General features: G+C 48.4%; 1 pseudogene; it reads left to right on the top strand.

Moving 5' to 3' along the window:
* The first annotated feature begins 10,958 nt into the window (after nucleotides 1-10,958).
* Nucleotides 10,959-11,964, top strand: LOC118569422 (annotated as a pseudogene).
* The last annotated feature ends 5,885 nt before the right edge of the window (nucleotides 11,965-17,849 follow it).

Here is a 17,849-nt window from a genome sequence, read left to right as displayed (position 1 = left end):
TGCTGCTGCCAGATCCCCATTGTCTGTGCCCAGTCGGGCCTCCACACTGGGCCTCCTCCTAACATTAAGAGGATACTTAGGCTGTCAACATGCCCACCAGAATCCATCACTCCCTGACACCCAGCCTCAGTAGCCCTATCCTCATAGGGCAGGGACTTCCAAAAGGTACCAACAGTCTACACTGTCCGTAGTGAGTATTCAGCACAGCCCCAACATGGACTCCACCCTAGCCAGTGAGTGCTGAGCTAAAATTGTCGGGGCAAGGTACTCTCAGACTTCCCCGTAGCTTGAATGAAATACTCATGGAAGGACATATAATTAGTGGGTTGTGGGTAGACAAGACAAATGACCATCAAAAGTCGGTCTTACTTCAGTGTGGGTGATTTCAGCTTGCTCATACACTGGGGCCTTCCACACTTACTGTGGGTTCTCCAGGACAGGTGGGGTGCTGTGCTGTGTCACACCTACATAACTAGCCATGGGGCCCCAGTGGCCTAGAATTTACTGTCTTGGGTTACAGTATGCTTCAGGGCGGGGGACTTCCCTGGTGTTCACGAGGCCCTGGGTTTGAACCTAGCACAAGAAGAAAGGAGAAAAGACAAAATAACTAGATGGGGGGAACGAAAGCTCATGGCATCACAGACATGGAGGCCGGAAATCCAAGGATGAAGTGGGTAGGGCTGGTGCCCTCTGCCTGCACCACAGAGGATCTGTCCTAGGCCTCAGGCCTGACTCCAAGCTAGCAGAACCACAGCAGTCCTCGTGAGATGTTCTTCCTGTGTTCGTCTGTCCAAATTCCCCCTTTTTCTGTTTCTTTTCAAACCTGGATACATTTTTACTGTGCCTCTTAGTTTACAACATGAGGTGATGGGAAAGACAGTTCTACTCTTTACAGTCTTTTACACAGATGTGGGGAAATGCTTCCAGCTCCAGCGACTTAGAAGGATTTCTTTCCCGAAAGTTAAATCAAGTAAACTGGTGTTGACGCCTTGAGTTTTCCACTGGCTTTTCCCTCATAACAATAACAAGCTCTAATTTGTTATGCAGGTCTCGGGGCTAATTTTACCGCTAGTTCTGGTACTGTAGATCTGAAGCCCTGCTATGTCCATCAGTAGTCACTAATTCCACTTCAAAGTGGGTTGCACTGGTGGAATCTTGGCATCAAGCCACCCTCTCTCCCTCTCTCCAAAGCCCATCTGGCTCACACTGCAGCCTCACCGCCCCCCCCTCACAGCCATGCTGACATCTCATGTCCTCTGATAAGTTGGCCTGCTCCAACCTAAGGACAAGGACTTGGTGTTTTTGAACTTATTTGGACATTGGTATCAAAAGCAGCCATATCCCCGCTGTGTTCCTGTATAAGCAGTGAACATTTCCCTCAGGGGACAGTCGGTTTTATCTCCCCTTTTCAGATATTTTATGCATCTGATGGACCCTTCCTTTTTCTTTTGGTTTATCTTCATTAAGCACCTTATTTTTCATTTGCTGAACACTTACGCTTTGTGTATACTTAAAACTCTTTTTAAAATTGTTTATAGCCTGTAATCACATGGCTCTTACTAGTGTTCTTGGCTACATTGTAGTGTTTCCTCATAACTTACGCTTTGCAAGAAATGGATCTCAGCCTTGGTACTGCGAAACTTGGCAATGTCTTCTCAGGCGGCTGCTCCACAGCCACTGAAGAATAGCTGCTGTCTCCCAGCTGCCTGCTCTACTCCAGATTGCCCTTTTAAGAAGGATACTAATCTTGTTGGGCTGAGACCCTCCATACTCCAGTAAAACCTCTTTGCAATGAGTGACATTTGCAAAGACCTTCTTTCTATGTTGGGCCATACTCTGAAGTACGGGGCTTTGGAAGTCAACACATGTGTTTAAGGATAAGCATCCCTGTTGCAACTCTGACATCATGTCATGATCTACTCACCTCTGCCATCTGGCCACACAGCCTACAGCAGAAAGGCCCTAACCCTAACTCTGTCTCCCTACAAAAACAAAAAACAAAAAACAAAACAAAAAGCAAACACACACACACACACACACAGTCCTAGCAATAAACTGACCTGTTCCCCTAAGTCCCACAATCAGAGAATCAACCCAAAACTATTACACATTGCATTAGACATTCCACAAGCTGGGAATGTGGGATGACATGGAGGGTACCCTCCACTCCCCGAGTGTAGACCACAGGACTATAACTAGGACCTCTCGGAGGACATGGACCAGAGTCTTTCAGACCCAGAGTAGTATGAAAACCAGTCTCACAAAAGGGACTTCTACACATCAGTGATATGGGAAAGGGTTCTGTCTTAGTTAGGGTTTTGATTGCTGTGAAGAGACACCATGACCACAACAACTCTTGTAAAAGGAAACATTTAATTGAAGTGGTGACTTCACAGTGTTAGAGGTTTAGTTCATTGTCATCATGGTGTGACATGGCGGCGTGCAGGCAGGCAGACACAGCTGGAGCTGAGAGTCCTCCATCTTGAACGGCAGGCAACAGGAAGTGAACTAAGACATTGGGGGGGGGTGGCTTGAGCATATATGAGACCTCAAAGCCCACCCCCGCAGTCACACACTTCCTCCAACAAGGTCACACCTACTCCAACAAAGCCACACCTCCTAATAGTGCCATTTCTTTGGCACCCACTCCCATTTTCTTTCAGACCACCACAGGTTTCATTCACCGGTGTCCTTTCAACAGCCATCCCACACTAGTGAATGCACCAGAGCCTCCTCACCAACATCCCCTACCCAATGCGCCCACACCACAGTCCCCTTGCAATGATCCCTTTACCCACATAACATCACACCCTTACCAACATTCCCACTGCAGTATCCCTCCCTTACATCTTCTTACCAATATTCTCCTGTAACACTCCATGACAGCCATGCACTCATCAACATCCCATCTCTGACCTACCAAACATCGCTACGTCAATATCCTACTAACACCCATACCCCTATAACTCAACATTATCTGTTTACAAACAGCTCCAAACCAAAGTTCCCTCACCATTGTGCTCCTACTAATGACCTCTCACAACTGTCCTGTCACCAGATTCCCTCACTATAGCACCCACAACATCCTCACCAAAAACATACCTTCACCCACAACATCCTCACCAAAAACATACCTTCACCCACAACATCCTCACCAAAAACACACCTCCACCCACAACATCCTCACCAAAACACATACCTTCACAAGCCCTGTGATACCACTCCCTCTGGACAAAAGCCATCTACTTTCTGTGTGTTAGCATCCCCTACCACTGTCCCCTCCTCCATTTCCCCACATCAACATTTTCTTACCCTCCTTCTACCAATTTCCTTTCACCGCCTTCCCCTTACAATTACCCTCCTTCAACACCATCTCCTCACTGCCTTCTCCACAGCGTCTTCCAATCATGACTGTCCAATCACTACCTTCCCTCGGCACCATCTCCTAAGTTCCCCTCACCCCCTTCCCCTTATCAGAAGCCTCTCACTACTTTCCCCTCAAAGACTCCTCACCTTCTCCCCACCACCTCCCCCACTACCTTCCCCTCACCAACATCTCCTCTCTGATATTCCCCCAAGAAAACCCTCACAAATATGACCAAACCACAATTTTCTCACTGTTGTGGTCCTTCCAATGTCCCTTTGCTTATGTGCCTTTAGATGTCTACATGTCCAAGAATCTGTACAGCAACAGAATAGGTAGTAGCCAGTCCCTACCCAACCCCACACACACACAGTCACACCCAAAATGCATACAGGAGCATGTTCAGATGTTCCCAGAATCCTATACCATAAGACTAGGCCATATCATACTAATCTTCTCTCCACCATGGTGGGAACGGCCCATCTCCTACCCTGTTTTGGGATCATCATAGCTATTGTTCTAGTTTTCTTTCCTATGATGAACCACCACCAAAAAGCAATTTGGGAAGAAAAGAGGGATTTTAGCTTACATTTCAATGTTACAATCCATCACTGAGGGAGGTTTGAGCAGGAGCTCAAGCAAAACCATAGAGGAATGATGGTTTACTGGCTCACTCCTCTGGCTCATGCTCAGCCAGCTTTCTTATACAACTCAGGACCACCTGCATAGGGGTGGTACCGCCACAGTGGTCATGGTCTTCTCACATCAACCAACAATGAAGTCATTTCCCCACAGATATGGCCACAGGCCAGTCTGATCTCAGCATTCCTCAGCTAAGACTTCACAGGTGACTCTTGGTTGTAGATAAACTAAGAATGATACCTCTGCATGAAAATGATAACACACCCAGCTACTCCTCCTTCCCACCCCTGTAATACACATACTGGAGGGAAGAGTTTCAATCCAACCTTCTCTGCTGCCCTGCAGCCTCTCTGGGTTACCACTTCATTTTGGTTACAGTGCTGGGGATGTGGTTAGTGTTAGGGACCTAAGTCCAGGAAGCCTAGCAGAATCTCCTCTGTGTCTGAGGAAGGGCTAAAGGAAGCTGTACCCTGGAAAAATAAGTCTTTTGGGCTCCTTTTGTGTGTCTCCTTGGTATGAAGCAGAAAGCCTGGGCTGGGGAACTGGATGGGATTGGGTACTAACCTCTGTTCTCAACACCCTTGGGTATCGGGGAAGGAAGACAGAATCCTCACATGTCTGCCTCCTCTCCAAGACAGCCCCAATCCTGGGTGGGACTCACATTTGAGACTAGCAGCTCAGACAGCTATGAAAGAGCAATATACCCACTGCCTCTGTGCTCCCACCCCACTTGCAAGCACAGCCACTGCATGCTCCTGCATTCTGACAGAGCTCTGAGCCAATGACCTTCACCACTGAAGTCCTATGGAATCCTGAGCCCCAGAAGGGGGTAATCCTCCTGCACTGGTGCCACACCAGCTTTTTCAGCCTAACTCTTCCAAAGCTAGGGTAATGCAGACTCCATTCTACTGGTGGTACATAGGTGTGAGTTCAGGGACACACACACACACACACACACACACACACACACCACACACCACACACCAGTCCTCTGGGACCCAGGTGGCTGTTGTAAAGGATAAACAGAATCAACACTGAGAGATGCTTAAGAAAATGCTCTTCGGGGCCAACAAGGGCAACACCCCAGAGCCCTCCTCGTTTTATCTCTGGCAGGAGCACAGGCATTTGTTACACACAAGTTGGCCAGGGCCCCTCACCGGACCTGGGCACCTTGTTAGGTTCGTTCTAATTTGCAGGAACTTCCTGCATTGAAGGATGACACCTCTTTGCCTGTAACACCTGTGAAATCTCCGTTCACGTTGCTTCTCCTGGTTGACAAATGACTGAAATTTCCAGATAGCAAATCCATCCTCAAAGGCATTTAGATTTTCTGCCTCACTTGGGAAGAACATACCACAAGCTGTTTTCTTTTTATAGCCTGTGTTAAGAAGTACAACCATACTTGGGCGATTTTTCATGGAATGGCGCATCTGAAAGTCATTGGGGTTTTTTGGGTTTTTTTTTGGTTTTTGTTTTTTTTTTTTTTTTAGTAATAGAGAATAGGGACAAGAAGCAACCAACAGAACGTCTGAGGATGGAGGATGGGGTGAGCCCCGTGAAGGAGGCAGGAAAGCTAGGAGTAGACTATCTAGTGAAGGCAGAGGATGTCCTCACAGTGCTCAGGAGCCAGGCACTCTCCAGGGTGAGGGCTTCGAACATTATGGTCTCTGTTTCCTGCAGCATGGCCGTGCTGGCTGTTCTCATGCCAACTTCACACGAACTAGAGTCGTCTGAAAGGAGGGAGCCTCAGCTGAGAACATGCTTCTATAAGACCCAGCTGTAGGGCATTTTCTTAATTAGTGGTTGGTGGGGGAGGGCCCAGCCCATGGTGGGTGGTGCTATCTCTGGGCTGGTGGTCCTGAGTTCTGTAAGAAAGCAGGCTGAGCAAGCCACAGGGAGCAAGCCAGTCAATATCACCCCTCCATGGCCTCTGCTTCTGCTCCTGCCTCCAGGTTCCTGCCCTGTTCAAGGTCCATATTGTTTGAACAGCAGCAATGTGGGAGTGTCGGCCAAATAAACCCTTTCCTCCCCAACTTGCTTTTTGACCACGGTGTTTCGTCACAGCAGTGGTAATCCTAACTAAGACAAGGCAATGAATCCAGTGCTCAGAGCATCCTAGAGCTCTGGGAAACCCGGGGCTGGGACTTTTACTTCATTACTCACCGTCTAAGGGGTAGGTACACCCCCTGACTGTGCTCCCAATCCCAGGCTTAGCCCTTGGCCTTGCCCCCAAACCAAAGCACACCAGGCAGGTTTGTGTTCAGGATTTACTAGGAGCCACAGGTTAACAGAGGGTGTCAGGCTAAATGCCTGCAGGAGACTGCCCCCAATCAGGCCCTACTCCCTACCCCAAACCTCATCTGTTGAATCTTCTGATCCTACAAAGACAGCTATGTGTAGAGCTCCATCCTGATGTCATGCCTGAGTCTTCTCCCAAAGCAAGGGTCACAAGATCAGTAAGGACCATTGGAAGTTGGACCATCCATGGCTCGGGCAGAAGGTGCCCACTCTTCACTCCTTCCTTGCTTCTAGGCTGTCCAGCACCAGTGCAGCCTGGGTCTTGGCTTCCTGCAGAAGGCTGGAGATTTGATGGCGTATCTGACAGACATAGAGGGATATGTCACCCTACCACCTCCATGCTTGCTGTGGCCTGCTGCTCCTAACAGAAAAATCCCAGGCTCCTCCTGCCACCTCCCTCCTGCTGATAATAGGGCTGTGTCCATAAGACCCAGGGGCAGGGCTCACATGGTTCATACTATCTAAAGTTGATCAGGGAGGGGCTAGACCCCAAAGATGCCCAATTGCTAGCATTCTATGTAAGAACCAAGCCCTTAAAAAGCCTTTTCGAAATTGTCACAAATATCTAAGACACAGATGCTTAAGAATGGTTACCATAGCCAGGGTAGGAAACAATGTGTGTGCCGATTGACAAAGGGGTCCTTCAAAGCAAATAAAAATATCCTGGAACTCGATAGAGCAATGGCTATACGATACTGTGAATATGCAAAAACTCTACTGAATCCTATATTTTAATATAGCAATTTTTACCTCAATAATACAATAAAATTGCCATGCAGCTGTTCTGAATGCTGAGGTTTGGTTCATTTCTTATAGCCACAAGAAACTGGGTTGTTGACCGCCTTGAAGTTTTCCATTGGCTTTTTCCCCTCATAAAATAACAAGCTCTAATTTGTTATGCAGGTCTCGGGCTAATTTTACCGCTAGTTTCTGGTATGTAGATCTGAAGCCTGCCTATGTCCATCAGAGTTCACTAATTCCACTTCAATGGGTTGCACGGTGGGAATCTTGGCATCAAGCCACCCTCTCTCCCTCTCTCCAAAGCCCATCTGGCTCAACCTGCAGTCCCCCCGCCCCCCTCACAGCCATGCTGACATCTCATGTCCTTGATAAGTTTGGCCTGCTCCAACCTAAGGACAAGGACTTGGTGTTTTGAACTTATTTGGACATTGGTATCAAAAGCAGCCATATCCCGCTGTGTTCCTGTATAAGCAGTGAACAATTCCCTCAGGGGACAGTCGGTTTTATCTCCCCTTTTCAGATATTTATGCATCGTGATGGACCTTCCCTTTTTCTTTTGGTTTAATCTTCATTAAGCACCTTATTTTTCATTTGCTGAACACTTACGCTTTGTGTATACTTAAACTTCTTTTTAAAATTGTTTATAGCCTGTAATCACATGGCTCTTACTAGTGTTCCTTGGCTACATGTAGTGTTTCCTCATAACTTACGCTTTGCAAGAAATGGATCTCAGCCTTGGTACTTGCGAAACTTGGCAATGTCTTCTCAGGCGGCTGCTCCACAAGCCATGAAGATAGCTGCTGTCTCCCAGCTGCCTGCTCTACTCCAGATTGCCGCTTTTAAGAAGGATACTAATCTGTTGGGCTGAGACCCTCCATACTCCAGTAAGACCTCTTTGCAATGAGTGACATTTGCAAAGACCTTCTTTCTATGTTTGGGCCATACTCTGAAGTAACGGGGCTTTGAAGTCAACACATGTGTTTAAGGATAAGCATCCCTGTTGCAACTCTGAACATCATGTCAATGATCTACCTCACCTCTGCCATCTGGCCACAACAGCCTCACAGAAAGGCCCTAACCCTAACTCTGTCTCCCTACAAAAACAAAAAACAAAAAACAAAACAAAAGCAAACACACACACACCACACAGTCCTAGACAATAAACTGACCTGTTCCCCTAAGTCCCACAATCAGAGAATCAACCCAAAACTATTACACATTGCATTAGACATTCACAAGCTGGGAATGTGGGATGACATGGAGGGTACCCTCCACTCCCAGAGTGTAGACCACAGGACTATAACTAGGACCTCTCGGAGGACATGGACCAGAGTCTTTCAGACCCAGAGTAGTATGAAAACCAGTCTCACAAAAGGGACTTCTACACATCAGTGATATGGGAAAGGGTTCTGTCTTAGTTAGGGTTTTGATTGCTTGTGAAGAGACACCATGACCACAACAACTCTTGTAAAGGAGAAACATTTAATTGAAGTGGTGACTTCACAGTGTTAGAGGTTTTAGTTCATTGTCATCAATGGTGTGACATGGCGGCGTGCAGGCAGGCAGACACAGCTGGAGCTGAGAGTCCTCCATCTTGAACGGCAGGCAAACAGGAAGTGAACTAAGACATTGGGGGGGGTGGCTTGAGCATATATGAGACCTCAAAGCCCACCCCCGCAGTCCACACACTTCTCCAACAAGGTCACACTACTCCAACAAAGCACCCTCTATAGTGCCATTTCTTTGGCATCCACTCCCATTTTCTTTCAGACCACCACAGTTATTCACCGGTGTCCTTTCAACAGCCATCCCACACTAGTGAAATGCACCAGAGCCTCCTCACCAACATCCCCTCCCCAATGCGCCCACACACACAGTCCCCTTGCAAATGATCCCTTTACCCACATAACATCACACCCTTACCAACATTCCCACTGCAGTATCCCTCCCTTAACATCTTCTTACCAATATTCTCCTGTAACACTCCATGACAGTCATGCACTCATCAACATCCCTCTCTGACCTACCCAAACATCGCTACGTCAATATCTACTAACACCCATACCCCTATACCTCAACATTATCCTGTTACAAACAGCTCCAACCAAAAGTTCCCTCACCATTGTGCTCTACTATGACCTCTCACAACTGTCCTGTCACCAGATTTCCCTCACTATAGCACCCAACGTCCTAACCAAAAACACACCTCCACCCACAACATCCTCACCAAAAAACACACCTCCACCCACAACTCCTCACCAAAAACACACACCTCCACCCACAACATCCTCACCAAAACACATACCGTTCTTCAAAGCCCTGTGATACCCACTCCCTCTGGACAAAAGCAATCTACTTTCTGTGTGTTAGCATCCCCTACCACTGTCCCTCCTACATTTCCCACATCAACTTTTCTTACCCTCCTTCTACCAATTTCCTTCACCGCCTTCCCCTTACATTACCCTCTTCAACACCATCTCCTCACTGCCTTCTCCCACAGCGTCTTCAATCAATGGACTGTCCAATCATACCTTTCCTCGGCACATCTCCTAAGTTCCCCTCACCCCCCTTCCCCTTATCAAGAAGCCTCTCACTACTTTCCCTCATCAAGACTCCTCACCTTCTCCCACCACCTCCCCCACTACCTTCCCCTCACCAACATCTCCCTCTGATATTCCCCAAGAAACCCCAAATATGACCAAACCACAATTTTCTCACTGTTGTGGTCCTTCCAATGTCCCTTTGCTATGTGCTTTAGATGTCTACATGTCCAAGAATCTGTACAGCAAACAGAATAGGTAGTAGCCAGTCCCCTACCCCACCCCCACACACACACAGTCACCACCCAAAATGCATACAGGAGCATGTTCAGAATGTTCCCAGAATCCTATACATAAGACTAGGCCATATCATACTAATCTTGCTCTCCACCATAGGTGGGAACGGCCATCTCTACCCTGTTTTGGGATCATCATAGCTATTGTTTAGTTTTCTTTCTATGGATGAACACCACCAAAAAGCAATTTGGGAAGAAAAAGAGGGATTTTAGCTTACTTTCAATGTTACAATCCATCATGAGGGAAGTTTGAGCAGGAGCTCAAGCAGAAACCATAGAGGAATGATGTTTACTGGCTCCCCTCGCCCTCTGGCTCATGCTCAGGCCAGCTTTCTTATACAACTCAGGACCACCTGCATAGGGGTGGTACCGCCCACAGTGGTCATGGGTCTCTCACATCCACCAACAATGAAGTCATTTCCCCACAGATATGGCCACAGGCCAGTCTGATCTCGCATTCCTCAGCTAAGACTGTCACAGTGACTCTGGTTTGTAGATAACTAAGAATGATACCTCTGCATGAATGATAACACACCCAGCTACTCCTCCTTCCACCCCTGTAATACACATACTGGAGGGAGAGTTTCAATCCACCTTCTCTGCTGCCCTGCAGCCTCTCTGGGTTACCACTTCATTTTTTTTGGTTACAGTGCTGGGGATGTGGTTAGTGTTAGGGACCTAAGTCCAGGAAGCCTAGCAGATCTCCTCTGTGTCTGAGGAAGGGCTAAAGGAAGCTGATACCCTGGAAAAATAAAGTCTTTTGGGCTCTCTTTTGTGTGTCTCCTTGGTATGAAGCGAAAGCCTGGGCTGGGGAACTGGATGGGATTGGGTACTAACCTCTGTTCTCAACACACCTTGGGTATCGGGGAAGGAAGACAGAATCCTCACAATGTCTGCCTCCTCTCCAGACAGAGCAGGTGGCTCAGAAGTAAGTGGCCCCTGGGAGAGGGCGTCAGGTCCAGAGGCCCTATCTTGCCCCCACCAAAGAATGACCTTTATGTGAGTAGCTGTATCTTGGGCTGAGTGAGGACTTTGGGGCTATTGAGGTCCCAGAGGTGGCTGGTTGAGGCTGAGACCATGCCTGGTGATAAAAGATGGATCTTCTGGCCTCTAGGTAGATCTCTGGTCCACTAGTTTGGGGCCATTGAAGAGACAGTCCCAGGGAACAGTAGACACACTCTCAAAGGAGCCTGAGTCAATGACATCACCTGGGACAGACCCCCATTGGTGGCTGTGGGTGAAGCCCCAAAGTCCCATGATCTGGGATCCAGGGGAAAGGGTGTATGCAGAGATGGGGTGAGTCTCGAGCTGGCCACCCCTGCATGCCTGGGCCCACCTTACATCTTCCCTGCAGAGCTATATGTGGCCCAGTGCACACAGAGGCCTGTGGACATTGTCTTCCTGCTGGATGGCTCGGAGCGGTTGGGTGAGCAGAACTTCCACAAGGCACGACGCTTCGTGGAGGAGGTGTCACGGCGCCTGACTCTGGCACGAAGGGATGATGACCCACTCAACGCACGTATGGCCCTGTTGCAGTATGGCAGCCAGAATCAGCAGCAGGTGGCCTTCCCACTGACCTACAACTTGACCACCATCCATGAGGCACTGGAGAGAACTGCCTACCTCAATTCCTTTTCTCACGTGGGTGCAGGCATCGTGCATGCCATCAACACATGTGGTGCGGGGGGCACGGGGTGGGGCACGGCGACACGCAGAGCTCTCCTTTGTCTTCCTCACGGATGGTGTCACGGGCAATGACAGCCTGGAGGAGTCGGTGCACTCCATGCGCAAGCAGAACGTGGTGCCACCGTGGTCGCTGTGGGCAGTGATGTGGACATGGATGTGCTTACCAAGATCAGCCTGGGTGACAGGGCGGCCATCTTCCGGGAGAAAGACTTTGACAGTCTGGCCCAGCCCAGCTTTTTCGACAGGTTTATCCGCTGGATCTGTTAGCACATGCCCACCATGCCCACTCATCCCTCTCATCCCTCATCCATCTCCCCTCCGTGGTGCTAATTGGACCCCTAGCCCTGCCAGTCCCTGCTGGACTGTATACTTGGGTCTTCCTGGAGAATCAAAGCCCTTCTCCAAGGTTAGGACAGGAGGATTCTGGACCCAAGACCCCTTGCCATCTTCAGCTCCCTTGGTGTTCTCTCCTTCTTCTCCATCCTACCTATACCTTGCCCTCAAGCGCTGGAGGGCCCCAGAGCCTTCCCACTGCCTGTTTCCCACAGCCTCTGCCCCTCCACTTCTCTCCCTCCTTCGTGCATCCCACATTCCCTTCCAAAGGCTGTCTGCTGGCCTGCGCCAGTCTTGCCAGGGCCCTGTCCTTCTCTGCCCATTATTTTATATCAGATCAGACCTGAGAGCCCCATGTCACACACCCAATGGCCCAATAAAGGTTTTTAAACCCCCTGCTGCTTGCCAGATCCCCATTGTCTGTGCCCAGTCGGGCCTCCACACTGGGCCTCCTCCTAACATTAAGAGGACACTTAGGCTGTCAACATGCCCACCAGAATCCATCACTCCCTGACACCCAGCCTCAGTAGCCCTATCCTCATAGGGCAGGGACTTCCAAAAGGTACCAACAGTCTACACTGTCCGTAGTGAGTATTCAGCACAGCCCCAACATGGACTCCACCCTAGCCAGTGAGTGCTGAGCTAAAATTGTCGGGGCAAGGTATTCTCAGACTTCCCCGTAGCTTGAATGAAATACTCATGGAAGGACATATAATTAGTGGGTTGTGGGTAGACAAGACAAATGACCATCAAAAGTCGGTCTTACTTCAGTGTGGGTGATTTCAGCTTGCTCATACCCTGGGGCCTTCTACACTTACACTCCTGGAGGCTCCACAGAGAACTGTGGGTTCTCCAGGACAGGTGGGGTGCTGTGCTGTGTCACACCTACATAACTAGCCATGGGGCCCCAGTGGCCTAGAATTTACTGTCTTGGGTTACGGTATGCTTCAGGGCGGGGGACTTCCCTGGTGTTCACGAGGCCCTGGGTTTGAACCTAGCACAAGAAGAAAGGAGAAAAGACAAAATAACTAGATGGGGGAACGAAAGCTCATGGCATCACAGACATGGAGGCCGGAAATCCAAGGATGAAGTGGGTAGGGCTGGTGCCCTCTGCCTGCCACCACAGAGGATCTGTCCTAGGCCTCAGGCCTGACTCCAAGCTAGCAGAACCACAGCAGTCCTCGTGAGATGTTCTTCCTGTGTTCGTCTGTCCAAATTCCCCCTTTTTTCCGTTTTCTTTTCAAACCTGGATACATTTTTACTGTGCCTCTTAGTTTACAACATGAGGTGATGGGAAAGACAGTTCTACTCTTTTACAGTCTTTACACAGATGTGGGGAAATGCTTCCAGCTCCAGCGACTTAGAAGGATTTCTTTCCCGAAAGTTAAATCAAGTAAACTGGTGTTGACGCCTTGAGTTTTCCATTGGCTTTTCCCTCATAAAATAACAAGCTCTAATTTGTTATGCAGGTCTCGGGGCTAATTTTACCGCTAGTTCTGGTACTGTAGATCTGAAGCCCTGCTATGTCCATCAGTAGTCACTAATTCCACTTCAAAGTGGGTTGCACTGGTGGAATCTTGGCATCAAGCCACCCTCTCTCCCTCTCTCAAAGCCCCATCTGGCTCACACTGCAGCCTCACCGCCCCCCCCTCACAGCCATGCTGACATCTCATGTCCTCTGATAAGTTGGCCTGCTCCAACCTAAGGACAAGGACTTGGTGTTTTTGAACTTATTTGGACATTGGTATCAAAAGCAGCCATATCCCCGCTGTGTTCCTGTATAAGCAGTGAACATTTCCCTCAGGGGACAGTCGGTTTTATCTCCCCTTTTCAGATATTTTATGCATCTGATGGACCCTTCCTTTTTCTTTTGGTTTATCTTCATTAAGCACCTTATTTTTCATTTGCTGAACACTTACGCTTTGTGTATACTTAAAACTCTTTTTAAAATTGTTTATAGCCTGTAATCACATGGCTCTTACTAGTGTTCTTGGCTACATTGTAGTGTTTCCTCATAACTTACGCTTTGCAAGAAATGGATCTCAGCCTTGGTACTGCGAAACTTGGCAATGTCTTCTCAGGCGGCTGCTCCACAGCCACTGAAGAATAGCTGCTGTCTCCCAGCTGCCTGCTCTACTCCAGATTGCCCTTTTAAGAAGGATACTAATCTTGTTGGGCTGAGACCCTCCATACTCCAGTAAGACCTCTTTGCAATGAGTGACATTTGCAAAGACCTTCTTTCTATGTTGGGCCATACTCTGAAGTACGGGGCTTTGGAAGTCAACACATGTGTTTAAGGATAAGCATCCCTGTTGCAACTCTGACATCATGTCATGATCTACTCACCTCTGCCATCTGGCCACACAGCCTACAGCAGAAAGGCCCTAACCCTAACTCTGTCTCCCTACAAAAACAAAAAACAAAAAAACAAAACAAAAAGCAAACACACACACACACACACAGTCCTAGCAATAAACTGACCTGTTCCCCTAAGTCCCACAATCAGAGAATCAACCCAAAACTATTACACATTGCATTAGACATTCCACAAGCTGGGAATGTGGGATGACATGGAGGGTACCCTCCACTCCCCAGAGTGTAGACCACAGGACTATAACTAGGACCTCTCGGAGGACATGGACCAGAGTCTTTCAGACCCAGAGTAGTATGAAAACCAGTCTCACAAAAGGGACTTCTACACATCAGTGATATGGGAAAGGGTTCTGTCTTAGTTAGGGTTTTGATTGCTGTGAAGAGACACCATGACCACAACAACTCTTGTAAAAGGAAACATTTAATTGAAGTGGTGACTTCACAGTGTTAGAGGTTTAGTTCATTGTCATCATGGTGTGACATGGCGGCGTGCAGGCAGGCAGACACAGCTGGAGCTGAGAGTCCTCCATCTTGAACGGCAGGCAACAGGAAGTGAACTAAGACATTGGGGGGGGTGGCTTGAGCATATATGAGACCTCAAAGCCCACCCCCGCAGTCACACACTTCCTCCAACAAGGTCACACCTACTCCAACAAAGCCACACCTCCTAATAGTGCCATTTCTTTGGCACCCACTCCCATTTTCTTTCAGACCACCACAGGTTTCATTCACCGGTGTCCTTTCAACAGCCATCCCACACTAGTGAATGCACCAGAGCCTCCTCACCAACATCCCCTACCCAATGCGCCCACACCACAGTCCCCTTGCAATGATCCCTTTACCCACATAACATCACACCCTTACCAACATTCCCACTGCAGTATCCCCTCCCTTACATCTTCTTACCAATATTCTCCTGTAACACTCCATGACAGCCATGCACTCATCAACATCCCATCTCTGACCTACCAAACATCGCTACGTCAATATCCTACTAACACCCATACCCCTATAACCTCAACATTATCTGTTACAAACAGCTCCAAACCAAAGTTCCCTCACCATTGTGCTCCTACTAATGACCTCTCACAACTGTCCTGTCACCAGATTCCCTCACTATAGCACCCACAACGTCCTCACCAAAAACATACCTTCACCCACAACATCCTCACCAAAAACATACCTTCACCCACAACATCCTCACCAAAAACACACCTCCACCCACAACATCCTCACCAAAACACATACCTTCACAAGCCCTGTGATACCACTCCCTCTGGACAAAAGCCATCTACTTTCTGTGTGTTAGCATCCCCTACCACTGTCCCCTCCTCACATTTCCCCACATCAACATTTTCTTACCCTCCTTCTACCAATTTCCTTTCACCGCCTTCCCCTTACAATTACCCTCCTTCAACACCATCTCCTCACTGCCTTCTCCACAGCGTCTTCCAATCATGACTGTCCAATCACTACCTTCCCTCGGCACCATCTCCTAAGTTCCCCTCACCCCCTTCCCCTTATCAGAAGCCTCTCACTACTTTCCCCTCATCAAGACTCCTCACCTTCTCCCCACCACCTCCCCCCCACTACCTTCCCCTCACCAACATCTCCTCTCTGATATTCCCCTCAAGAAAACCCCTCACAAATATGACCAAACCACAATTTTCTCACTGTTGTGGTCCTTCCAATGTCCCTTTGCTTATGTGCCTTTAGATGTCTACATGTCCAAGAATCTGTACAGCAACAGAATAGGTAGTAGCCAGTCCCAACCCAACCCCACACACACACACAGTCACACCCAAAATGCATACAGGAGCATGTTCAGATGTTCCCAGAATCCTATACCATAAGACTAGGCCATATCATACTAATCTTCTCTCCACCATGGTGGGAACGGCCCATCTCCTACCCTGTTTTGGGATCATCATAGCTATTGTTCTAGTTTTCTTTCCTATGATGAACCACCACCAAAAAGCAATTTGGGAAGAAAAGAGGGATTTTAGCTTACATTTCAATGTTACAATCCATCACTGAGGGAGGTTTGAGCAGGAGCTCAAGCAGAAACCATAGAGGAATGATGTTTACTGGCTCACTCCCTCTGGCTCATGCTCAGCCAGCTTTCTTATACAACTCAGGACCACCTGCATAGGGGTGGTACTGCCCACAGTGGTCATGGTCTTCTCACATCAACCAACAATGAAGGCATTTCCCCACAGATATGGCCACAGGCCAGTCTGATCTCAGCATTCCTCAGCTAAGACTTCACAGGTGACTCTTGGTTGTAGATAAACTAAGAATGATACCTCTGCATGAAAATGATAACACACCCAGCTACTCCTCCTTCCCACCCCTGTAATACACATACTGGAGGGAAGAGTTTCAATCCAACCTTCTCTGCTGCCCTGCAGCCTCTCTGGGTTACCACTTCATTTCTGGGTTACAGTGCTGGGGATGTGGTTAGTGTTAGGGACATAAGTCCAGGAAGCCTAGCAGAATCTCCTCTGTGTCTGAGGAAAGGCTAAAGGAAGCTGTACCCTGGAAAAATAAGTCTTTTGGGCTCCTTTTGTGTGTCTCCTTGGTATGAAGCAGAAAGCCTGGGCTGGGGAACTGGATGGGATTGGGTACTAACCTCTGTTCTCAACACCCTTGGGTATCAGGGAAGGAAGACGGAATCCTCACATGTTTGCCTCCTCTCCAAGACAGCCCCAATCCTGGGTGGGACTCACATTTGAGACTAGCAGCTCAGACAGCTATGAAAGAGCAATATACCCACTGCCTCTGTGCTCCCACCCCACTTGCAAGCACAGCCACTGCATGCTCCTGCATTCTGACAGAGCTCTGAGCCAATGACCTTCACCACTGAAGTCCTATGGAATACTGAGCCCCAGAAGGGGGTAATCCTCCTGCACTGGTGCCACACCAGCTTTTTCAGCCTAACTCTTCCAAAGCTAGGGTAATGCAGACTCCATTCTACTGGTGGTACATAGGTGTGAGTTCAGGGACACACACACACACACACACACACACACACACACACACACACACACACCAGTCCTCTGGGACCCAGGTTGCTGTTGTAAAGGATAAACAGAATCAACACTGAGAGATGCTTAAGAAAATGCTCTTTGGGGCCAACAAGGGGGAACACCCCAGAGCCCTCCTCGTTTTATCTCTGGCAGGAGCACAGGCATTTGTTACACACAAGTTGGCCAGGGCCCCTCACCGGACCTGGGCACCTTGTTAGGTTCGTTCTAATTTGTAGGAACTTCCTGCATTGAAGGATGACACCTCTTTGCCTGTAACACCTGTGAAATCTCCGTTCACGTTGCTTCTCCTGGTTGACAAATGACTGAAATTTCCAGATAGCAAATCCATCCTCAAAGGCATTTAGATTTTCTGCCTCACTTGGGAAGAACATACCACAAGCTGTTTTCTTTTTATAGCCTGTGTTAAGAAGTACAACCATACTTGGGCGATTTTTCATGGAATGGCGCATCTGAAAGTCATTGGGGTTTTTTGGGTTTTTTTTGGTTTTTGTTTTTTTGTTTTTTTAGTAATAGAGAATAGGGACAA

The sequence above is a fragment of the Onychomys torridus genome, chromosome 18 (assembly GCF_903995425.1).
Source record: "Onychomys torridus chromosome 18, mOncTor1.1, whole genome shotgun sequence".
NCBI lineage: Eukaryota > Metazoa > Chordata > Mammalia > Rodentia > Cricetidae > Onychomys > Onychomys torridus.
The sequence above is the reverse complement of the archived record's forward strand: the minus strand, read 5'-3'. Positions and strand labels throughout refer to the sequence as shown.